Source organism: Rutidosis leptorrhynchoides, chromosome 4 (genome assembly GCF_046630445.1).
Source record: "Rutidosis leptorrhynchoides isolate AG116_Rl617_1_P2 chromosome 4, CSIRO_AGI_Rlap_v1, whole genome shotgun sequence".
Classification (NCBI taxonomy): Eukaryota; Viridiplantae; Streptophyta; class Magnoliopsida; order Asterales; family Asteraceae; genus Rutidosis; species Rutidosis leptorrhynchoides.
Genome location: NC_092336.1, coordinates 527,255,869 through 527,267,986, shown reverse-complemented (window position 1 = coordinate 527,267,986; position 12,118 = coordinate 527,255,869).

Here is a 12,118-nt window from a genome sequence, read left to right as displayed (position 1 = left end):
CCTACCTACGCGAAACGCGTAATGTTTGTCGACATAAAAAGTTTGTCGACATAAAAAGTGATGGCGGCTTATTATTATATTATATATTATATTATTATATTATTATTTTACATATATATATATATATATGAACGAAGTACTTGTAATTAGGAACTTAAAAACACGCACACAATCACATAAATAAATCACTCTGTATATTTCCTAGCTTAAATTTTAAATTAGTAGTATGGTACTGTAACAAGTGATACACGGGTATTTTTATTCGGGTTACAAACCGATTATAACTAAGGAAACTATGGGTTATTGCCAAGGAGGTTATAGGTAATATTCGGGGATATATTTATGAATCAAACCTAGTGTTTATCATCTCCGTTACGTCTACGTACTTTCCTACAATATTGAATCTCAATATTGATATGTTGAGATCTACGGTTAATTTTGCATTCCGAGTTTCGGTCACTTTTTGGTGAATGACCTTATGTGCTGCTAAGGTGAGTTTCATATGATCCCTTTTACACAATATATTTTTGGGCTGAGAATACATGCGACTGTTTATAAATTCTGAAAATACTATATTTATATGCGTGAGTTTCATTGCTCCCTTTTTAATTGCTTTTGCAATCTATATTTTTGGGCTGAGAATACATGCACTCTATTTTAAACGCAATGGATACAAGTACATACTAAATTCTACACTGAGTTTGAACCGAAAATCCCTTAGCTTTGGTAACTAGTAACTGCCGGTTATAAGAACTTGTGGGCGCGAGTAGTTATATATAGATCCATAGGGCTTGATATCCCCGTCCGAGCTAGAGCACTAGCCTTTTAACGGACGTATGCTATTTGAGAAGCGTACACGTTGGTTTGCGTGTATTATTAAGATGATTATACAAAGGGTACAAATTATATATACTTTAAGTTTAGTTACCAGGGTGCTCAATTTCGTAGAATATTTTGATAAACGTTTCTGGATGAAACAATTGAAATCTTGTGATCCACTTTTATATACAGATTATACGAAACACTAAAACTATGAACTCACCAACCTTTGTGTTGACACTTGTTAGCATGTTTATTCTCAGGTTTCCTAGAATTCTTCCGCTGTTTGCTTATATGATAGACAAGCTATGTGCATGGAGTCTTACATGGCATATTTTTCAAGAAAACGTTGCATTCACCAAATCATCACCATGTATCTTATTTTGACTTCATTGTCAACGGAAGTACTGTTGTAAACTATTATTTACGGTGATTGTCTATATGTAGAAATCATCAGATGTCGAAAACCTTTAATTTAAATATTCATATATGGTGTGCCTTTTCAAAAGAATGCAATGTTTACAAAACGTATCATATAGAGGTCAAATACCTCGCAATGAAATCAATGAATGACGTGTTCGTCCATATGGATTTGGAGCGATCGTCACATATCCCTAGGAAATTAGGAAAAAGAACCAAGTTCGAAGAAGAAGAAACCAGTTATTCAGATTAGAGGGGTGTGAGCATGTTGTGTAATAAATGTAACGACTAACGATGACTTAACTCAGTTAAAATGTATATACATGTAGTGTTTTAATATGTATTCATACACTTTTAAAAGACTTCAAGATACTTATCAAAATACTTCTACTTAACAAAAATGCTTACAATTACATCCTCGTTCAGTTTCATCAACAATTCTACTCGTATGCACCCGTATTCGTACTCGTACAATACACAGCTTTTAGATGTATGTACTATTGGTATATACACTCCAATGATCAGCTCTTAGCAGCCCATGTGAGTCACCTAACACATGTGGGAACCATCATTTGGCAACTAGCATAAAATATCTCATAAAATTACAAAAATATGAGTAATCATTCATGACTTATTTACATGAAAACAAAATTACATATCCTTTATATCTAATCCATACACCAACGACCAAAAATACCTACAAACACTTTCATTCTTCAATTTTCTTCATCTAATTGATCTCTCTCAAGTTCTATCTTCAAGTTCTAAGTGTTCTTCATAAATTCCAAAAGTTCTAGTTTCATAAAATCAAGAATACTTCGAAGATTGCAAGTTTACTTCTAAGTTTTCTAAATCCATTCCAAGTAATCATCCAAGATCAAGAAACCTTTGTTACTTACAGTAGGTTACCTTTCTAATACAAGGTAATAATCATATTCAAACTTTAATTCAATTTCTATAGCTATAACAATCTTATTTCGAGTGGAAATCTTACTTGAAATTGTTTTCGTGTCATGATTCTGCTTCAAGAACTTTCAAGCCATCCAAGGATCCTTTGAAGCTAGATCTGTTTTTCTCATTTCCAGTAGGTTTATCCGAGGAACTTGAGGTAGTAATGATGTTCATAACATCATTCTATTCATACATATAAAGCTATCTTATTCGAAGGTTTAAACTTGTAATCAATAGAACATAGTTTAGTTAATTCTAAACTTGTTCGCAAATAAAAGTTAATCCTTCTAACTTGACTTTTAAAATCAACTAAACACATGTTCTATATCTATATTATATGCTAACTTAATGATTTAAAACCTGGAAACACGAAAAACACCGTAAAACCGGATTTACACCGTCGTAGTAACACCGCGGGCTGTTTTGGGTTAGTTAATTAAAAACTATGATAAACTTTGATTTAAAAGTTGTTATTCTGGGAAAATGATTTTTATTATGAACATGAAACTATATCCAAAAATTATGGTTAAACTCAAAGTAGAAGTATGTTTTCTAAAATGGTCATCTAGACGTCGTTCTTTCGACTGAAATGACTACCGTTACAAAAATGACTTGTAACTTATTTTTCTGACTATAAACCTATACTTTTTCTGTTTAGATTCATAAAATAGAGTTCAATATGAAACCATAGCAATTTTATTCACTCAAAACGGATTTAAAATGAAGAAGTTATGGGTAAAACAAGATTGGATAATTTTTCTCATTTTAGCTACGTGAAAATTGGTAACAAATCTATTCCAACCATAACTTAATCAACTTGTATTGTATATTATGTAATCTTGAGATACCATAGACACGTATACAATGTTTCGACCTATCATGTCGACACATCTATATATATTTCGGAACAACCATAGACACTCTATATGTGAATGTTGGAGTTAGCTATACAGGGTTGAGGTTGATTCCAAAATATATATAGTTTGAGTTGTGATCAATACTGAGATACGTATACACTGGGTCGTGGATTGATTCAAGATAATATTTATCGATTTATTTCTGTACATCTAACTGTGGACAACTAGTTATAGGTTACTAACGAGGACAGCTGACTTAATAAACTTAAAACATCAAAATATATTAAAAGTGTTGTAAATATATTTTGAACATACTTTGATATATATGTATATATTGTTATAGGTTCGTGAATCAACCAGTGGCCAAGTCTTACTTCCCGACGAAGTAAAAATCTGTGAAAGTGAGTTATAGTCCCACTTTCAAAATCTAATATTTTTGGGATGAGAATACATACAGGTTTTATAAATGATTTACAAAATAGACACAAGTACTTGAAACAATATTCTATGGTTGAATTATCGAAATCGAATATGCCCCTTTTTATTAAGTCTGATAATCTAAGAATTAGGGAACAGACACCCTAATTGACGCGAATCCTAAAGATAGATCTATTGGGCCTAACAAACCCCATCCAAAGTACCGGATGCTTTAGTACTTCGAAATTTATATCATATTCGAAGGGTGTCCCGGAATGATGGGGATATTCTTATATATATGCATCTTGTTATTGTCGGTTACCAGGTGTTCACCATATGAATGATTTTTATCTCTATGTATGGGATGTGTATTGAAATATGAAATCTTGTGGTCTATTGTTACGATTTGATATATATAGGTTAAACCTATAACTCACCAACATTTTTGTTGACGTTTAAAGCATGTTTATTCTCAGGTGAATACTAAGAGCTTCCGTTGTTGCATACTAAAATAAGGACAAGATTTGGAGTCCATGTTTGTATGATATTGTGTAAAAACTGCATTCAAGAAACTGATTTCGATGTAACATATTTGTATTGTAAACCATTATGTAATGGTCGTGTGTAAACAGGATATTTTAGATTATCATTATTTGATAATCTACGTAAATCTTTTTAAACCTTTATTTATGAAATAAAGGTTATGGTTTGTTTTAAAAATGAATGCAGTCTTTGAAAAACGTCTCATATAGAGGTCAAAACCTCGCAACGAAATCAATTAATATGGAACGTTTTTAATTAATAAGAACGGGACATTTCAAAATATTATTATAATCAGTTTTCATATAGAATTGTAGTAGTTGAATTGTATGTTAGCTACTAAGTATGAACTTAACGGGTAGGTATTACCCGAATTAAAACTTATAAAACGCTAATATGAAGAAAAAGCTTTTATAAATGAGTTCATATTATGCTACGGAATACTATTGACTACTCTTAATATTCTATATGATTAACTTAATTCTTTTGGCTATTTTTGAAGGAAATGTCACCGACTACTCGTCAGAACTTGAACATGAGTGAGGAAGACTTCCGTGCTTTCCTTGCAGCAAATATAGCCGCAGTACAGGCTGTAATGCAAAACAACAATAACTCAGGGTCTAGCAGTGGAGTTAACTCCACAGGAAATCGTGTAGGATGCTCCTACAAGGCTTCCACTGCCTGTAAACCTCTGGAATTCGATGAAACTGAAGGACCAGTCGGATTGAATTGATGGACCGAAAAGTTCGAATCTATGTTTGCTATAAGCAAATGTGCTGAGGAATATAAGGTAAAGTATGCCACGCATACCTTCACAGGTACTGCGTTAACATGGTGGAATACCTATCTCGAACAAGTGGGACAAGATGCTGCTTACGCACTACCGTGGTCAGCATTCAAACACTTAATGAACGAGCAGTACCGTCCCAGAAATGAGGTCAATAAGCTCAAGGTAGAGCTTAGAGGGTTATGAACACAAGGGTTTGATATTACCACGTACGAACGACGATTCACAGAGTTGTGCCTATTGTGTCCGGGAGCATTCGAAGATGAAGAAGAGAAAATCGACGCATTTGTAAAAGGGTTACCAGAAAGGATCCAAGAGGATATAAGTTAACACGAGCCCGCCTCCATATAAAAGGCAAGTCGAATGGCTCATAAACTTATAAATCAAATTAAGGAAAGGATTAAAGAACAGGCGGCCGAAGAAGCCAATACGAAATAAGTCAAGAGAAAATGGGAAGAAACTAGTGCAAGGGTCACAATTTCAATAATTAACCTAACAATCATAACTACAATCGCACCAATTTTTGCAACAACAAATGCAACAACAAAAACCACCCAGCAACAACTACAACAACCGTTTCAACAACAATAACAACCGCAACAACAACAATTCCAACAATAACAACAAGAGGCAGAAATTCTGCCGGAGATGTGAAGGATACCATCCAACTGGGCTCTGTACAGCAGTGTGTACTAAGTGTAATAGAAAGGGCCATGGTGCGACAAAGTGCGAAATCTACGGATCAATGGCTAAGGGAACAAATAATGCCGGAACAAGTTATGCAGACATTACCTGTTTTGAATGCGGGAAGAAGGGCCATTACAAAAATATGTGTCCAAATCAGGGGGATAATAATGGGCAAGGCCGAGGAAGAGTCTTCAACATTAATGCGGTTGACGCGCAGGAAGACCCGAAGCTTGTTACGGGTACGTTTCTTATTGATAATACATCTGCTTATGTTTTATTTGATTCGGGTGCGGATAGAAGCTATATGAGTAAGGATTTCTGTGCTAAATTAAGTTGTCCATTGACGCCTTTGGATAATAAGATTATACTAGAATTAGCAAACGGTAAATTAATTGCAGCAGATAATATAGTCGGAATCGAGAAATTAAACTGGGTAGCGAAATGTTTAAGATTGATTTGATACCAGTAGAGTTAGGGAGTTTTGATGTGATAATCGGCATGGACTGGTTGAAAGAGGTGAAAGCAGAGATCGTATGTTACAAAAATGCAATTCGCATTGTACGAGATGAAGGAAAACCCTTAATGGTGTACAGAGAAAAGAGCAACACGAAGCTAAATCTTATTAGTGTTTTGAAGGCGCAAAAGTTAATAAGAAAGGGTTGCTATGCTGTTCTAGCATACGTCGAGAAAGTACAAACTGAAGAAAAGAGCATCAATGATGTTCCCGTCACAAAAGAATTTCCCGATTTATTTCCGAAAGAATTACCGGGATTACCTCCACACCGATCCATTGAATTTCAAATAGATCTTGTACCGAGAGCTGCACCAATAGCTCGAGCTCCATACAGACTCGAACCTAGCGAAATGATGGAACTTCAAAGCCAATTACAAGAACTTCTAGAGCGTGGTTTCATACGACCAAGTACATCAACATGGGGAGCTCCTGTTTTGTTTGTCAAAAAGAATGATGGTACATTCAGGTTGTGTATCGACTACCGAGAGTTGAACAAACTTACCATCAAGAACCGTTACCCACTACCGAGAATCGACGACTTATTTGATCAATTACAAGGCTCGTCAGTTTATTCGAAGATCGATTTATGTTCCGGATATCATCAAATGCGGGTAAAGGAGGATGATATTCTGAAGACTGCTTTCAGGACGCGATACGATCATTATGAGTTTATGGTTATGCCGTTTGGTTTGACTAACGCACCAGCTGTGTTCATGGACCTCATGAACAGAGTGTGTGGACCATATCTTGACAAGTTTGTCATTGTCTTTATCGATGACATACTTATTTACTCAAAGAATGATCAAGAGCATGAAGAACATTTGAGGAAAGTACTGGAATTGTTGAGGAAAGAAAAACTGTACGCTAAGTTTTCAAAGTGTGCATTTTGGTTGAAAGAAGTTCAATTCCTCGGACATGTTGTGAGCAAAGAAGGTATTCAGGTTGATCCGGCAAAGATTGAAACCGTTGTAAACTGGGAAACCCCGAAAACTCTGAAGCATATACGTCAATTTTTAGGATTGGCTGGTTACTACAGAAGATTCATCCAAGATTTTTCCAAAATAGCAAAACCCTTGACTGCATTAACACATAAAGGAAAGAAATTTGAATGGAAGGATGAACAGGAGGAAGCGTTCCAACTGTTGAAGAAAAAGCTAACTACGGCACCTATATTGTCATTGCCTGAAGGGAATGATGATTTTGTGATATATTGTGACGCCTCAAAGCAAGGTCTCGGTTGTGTATTAATGCAACAAACGAAAGTAATTGCTTATGCGTCTGGACAATTGAAGATTCACGAGCAAAATTATACGACTCACGATTTGGAATTAGGCGCTGTTGTTTTTGCATTAAAGACTTGGAGGCATTACTTATATGGGGTCAAAAGTATTATATATACCGACCACAAAAGTCTTCAACATATATTTAATCAGAAACAACTGAACATGAGGCAGCGCAGGTGGATTGAATTGTTGAATGATTATGACTTTGAGATTCGTTACCACCTGGGGAAGGCGAATGTGGTAGCCGACGCTTTAAGTAGAAAGGACAGAGAACCCATTCAAGTAAAAGCTATGAATATAATGATTCACAATAACCTTACTACTCAAATAAAGGAGGCGCAACAAGGAGTTTTAAAAGAGGGAAATTTAAAGGATGAAATACCCAAAGGATCGGAGAAGCATCTTAATATTCGGAAAGATGGAACCTGGTATAGGGCTGAAAGAATTTGGGTACCAAAATTTGGAGATATGAGAGAAATGGTACTTAGAGAAGCTCATAAAACCAGATACTCAATACATCCTGGAACGGGGAAGATGTACAAAGATCTCAAGAAACATTTTTGGTGGCCAGGTATGAAAGCCGATGTTGCTAAATACGTAGGAGAATGTTTGACGTGTTCTAAGGTCAAAGCTGAGCATCAGAAACCATCAGGTCTACTTCAACAACCCGAAATCCCGTAATGGAAATGGGAAAACATTACCATGGATTTCATCACTAAATTGCCAAGGACTGCAAGTGGTTTTGATACTATTTGGGTAATAGTTGATCGTCTCACCAAATCAGCACACTTCCTGCCAATAAGAGAAGATGACAAGATGGAGAAGTTAGCACGACTGTATTTCAAGGAAGTCGTCTCCAGATATGGAATACCAATCTCTATTATCTCTGATAGGGATGGCAGATTTGTTTCAAGGTTTTGGCAGACATTACAACAAGCATTGGGAACTCGTCTAGACATGAGTACTGCCTATCATCCACAAACCGATGGGCAGAGCAAAAGGACGATACAGACTCTTGAAGACATGCTACGAGCATGTGTTATTGATTTTGGAAACGGTTGGGATCGACATCTACCATTAGCAGAATTTTCCTACAACAGCAGTTACCACTCGAGTATTGAAATGGCACCGTTCGAAGCACTTTATGGTAGAAAGTGCAGATCTCCAATTTGTTGGAATGAATTGGGGGATAGAAAGATTACGGGTCCGGAGATAATCCAAGAAACTACAGAGAAAATCATCCAAATTCAACAACGGTTGAAAACCGCTCAGAGTCGACAAAAGAGCTACTCGGACCTTAAAAGGAAAGATATAGAATTTGAAATTGGGGAGATGGTCATGCTTAAGGTTTCGCCTTGGAAAGGCGTTGTTCGATTTGGTAAACGGGGGAAACTAAATCCAAGATACATTGGACCATTCAAGATTTTAGATCGTGTCGGACCAGTAGCCTACCGACTTGAATTACCTCAACAACTTGCCAATGTACATAATACCTTTCATGTCTCGAATCTGAAGAAGTGCTTAGCTAAAGAAGATCTCACTATTCCTTTAGACGAAATTAAAATCAATGAAAAACTACAATTCATTGAAGAGCCCGTCGAGATAATGGATCGTGAGGTTAAAAGGCTCAAGCAAAACAAGATACCAATCGTTAAGGTTCGATGGAATGCTCGTAGAGGACCCGAGTTCACCTGTAAATGAGAAGATCGGATAAAGAAGAAATACCCGCACTTATTTCCAGAAGATACGTCAACACCTCCAACTGCTTAAAATTTCGGGACGAAATTTATTTAACGGGTAGGTACTGTAGTGACCCGAACTTTTCCATGTTTATATATATTAAATGAAATTTATATTTATATGATTAATTGTTTCCAACATGTTAAGCAATCAAGCTTGTTAAGACTTGATTAATTGAAATAGGTTTTATATAGACAATTGATCACCCAAGTTGACCGGTGATTCACGAACGTTAAAACTTGTAAAAACTATATGATGTCATATATATGGATATATATATATATATATATAGTTAACATGGTATTATTGTAAGTAAACATATCATTAAGTATATTAACAATGAACTACATATGTAAAAACAAGACTACTAACTTAATGATTTCGAAACGAGACATATATGTAACGATTATCGTTGTAACGACATTTAATTGTATATATATATATCATATTAAGATATATTAATATATCATAATATCATGATAATGTAATAATTTAACATCTCATTTGATATAATAAACAATGGGTTAACAACACTTAACAGGATCGTTAACCTAAAGGCTTCAAAACAACATTTACATGTAACGACTAACGATGACTTAACGACTCAGTTAAAATGTATATCCATGTAGTGTTTTAATATGTATTTATACAATTTTGAAAGACTTCAAGACACTTATCAAAATACTTCTACTTAACAAAAATGCTTGCAATTACATCAAATGCTTACAATTACATCCTCGTTCAGTTTTATCAACAATTCTACTCGTATGCACCCGTATTCGTACTCGTACAATACACAGCTTTTAGATGTATGTACTATTGGTATATACACTCCAATGATCAGCTCTTAGCAGCCCATGTGAGTTATCTAACACATGTGGGAACCATCATTTGGCAATTAGCATGAAATATCTCATAAAATTACAAAAATATTAGTAATCATTCATGACTTATTTACATGTAAACAAAATTACACATCCTTTATATCTAATCCATATACCAACGACCAAAAACACCTACATACACTTTCATTCTTCAATTTTCTTCATCTAATTGATCTCTCTCAAGTTCTATCTTCAAGTTCTAAGTGTTCTTCATAAATTCTACAAGTTCTAGTTTCATAAAATCAAGAATACTTCCAAGTTTACTAGCTCACTTCCAATCTTGTAAAGTGATCATCCAACCTCAAGAAATCCTTGTTGTTTACAGTAAGATATCATTCTAAATCAAGGTAATACTCATATACAAACTTTGATTCAATTCCTATAACTATAACTATCTTAATTCGAGTGATAATCTTACTTGAACTTGTTTTCGTGTCATGATTCTACTTCAAGAACTTTCAAGCCATCCAAGATCCTTTGAAGCTAGATCATTTCTTGTCACTTCCAGTATGTTTACCTACTAAACTTGAGGTAGTAATGATATTCATAACATCATTCGATTCATATATATAAAACTACCTTATTCGAAGGTTTAAACTTGAAATCACTAGAACATAGTTTAGTTAATTCTAAACTTGTTCGCAAACAAAAGTTAATCCTTCTAACTTGACTTTTAAAATCAGCTAAACACATGTTCTATATCTATATGATATGCTAACTTAATGATTTAAAACCTGAAAACACGAAAAACACCGTAAAACTGGATATACGCCGCCGTAGTAACACCGCGGGCTGTTTTGGGTTAGTTAATTAAAAACTATGATAAACTTTGATTTAAAAGTTGTTCTTCTGGGAAAATGATTTTTCTTATGAACATGAAACTATATCCAAAAATCATGATTAAACTCAAAGTGGAACGTATGCAAAATGGTCATCTAGACGTCGTTCTTTCGACTGAAATGACTATCTCTTACAAAAACGACTTTTAACTTATATTTCTGACTATAAACCTATAATTTTTCTGTATATATTCATAAACTTAAGTTCAATATGAAACCATAGCAATTGGATTCACTCAAAACGGATTTAAAACGAAGAAGTTATGGGTAAAACAAGATTGGATATTTTTACTTATTGTAGCTACGTGAAAATTGGTAACAAATCTATACAAATCATCTCCTAGCTAACTTATATTGTATTATACATGTATTCCAATATATTATGTAATCTTGGGATACCATAGAAACGTATGCAAATGTTTTGACATATCATATCGACCCATCTATATATATTATTTGGAACAACCATAGACACTCTATATGCAGTAATGTTGGAGTTAGCTATACAGGGTTGAGGTTGATTCTAAAAATATATATACTTTGAGTTGTGATCTAGCCTGAGACGTGTATACACTGTGAAATATCCCGTTCTTATTGATTAAAAACGTTCCATATTAATTGATTTCGTTGCGAGGTTTTGACCTCTATATGAGACGTTTTTGAAAGACTGCATTCATTTTAAAACAAACCATAACCTTTATTTCATCAATAAAGGTTTAAAAAGCTTTATGTAGATTATCAAATAATGATAATCTAAAATATCCTGTTTACACACGACCATTACATAATGGTTTACAATACAAATATGTTACAACAAAATAAGTTTCTTGAATGCAGTTTTTACACAATATCATACAAGCATGGACTCCAAATCTCGTCCTTATTTAAGTATGCGACAGCGGAAGCTCTTAATAATCACCTGAGAATAAACATGCTTAAAACGTCAACAAAAATGTTGGTGAGTTATAGGTTTAACCTATATATATCAAATCATAATAATAGACCACAAGATTTCATATTTCAATACACATCCCATACATAGAGATAAAAATCATTCATATGGTGAACGCCTGGTAACCGACATTAACAAGATGCATATATAAGAATATCCCCATCATTCCGGGATACCCTTCGGATATGATATAAATTTCGAAGTACTAAAGCATCCGGTACTTTGGATGGGGTTTGTTAAGCCCAATAGATCTATCTTTAGGATTCGCGTCAATTAGGGTGTCTGTTCCCTAATTCTTAGATTACCAGACTTAATAAAAAGGGGCATATTCGATTTCGATAATTCAACCATAGAATGTAGTTTCACGTACTTGTGTCTATTTTGTAAATCATTTATAAACCTGCATGTATTCTCATCCCAAAAATATT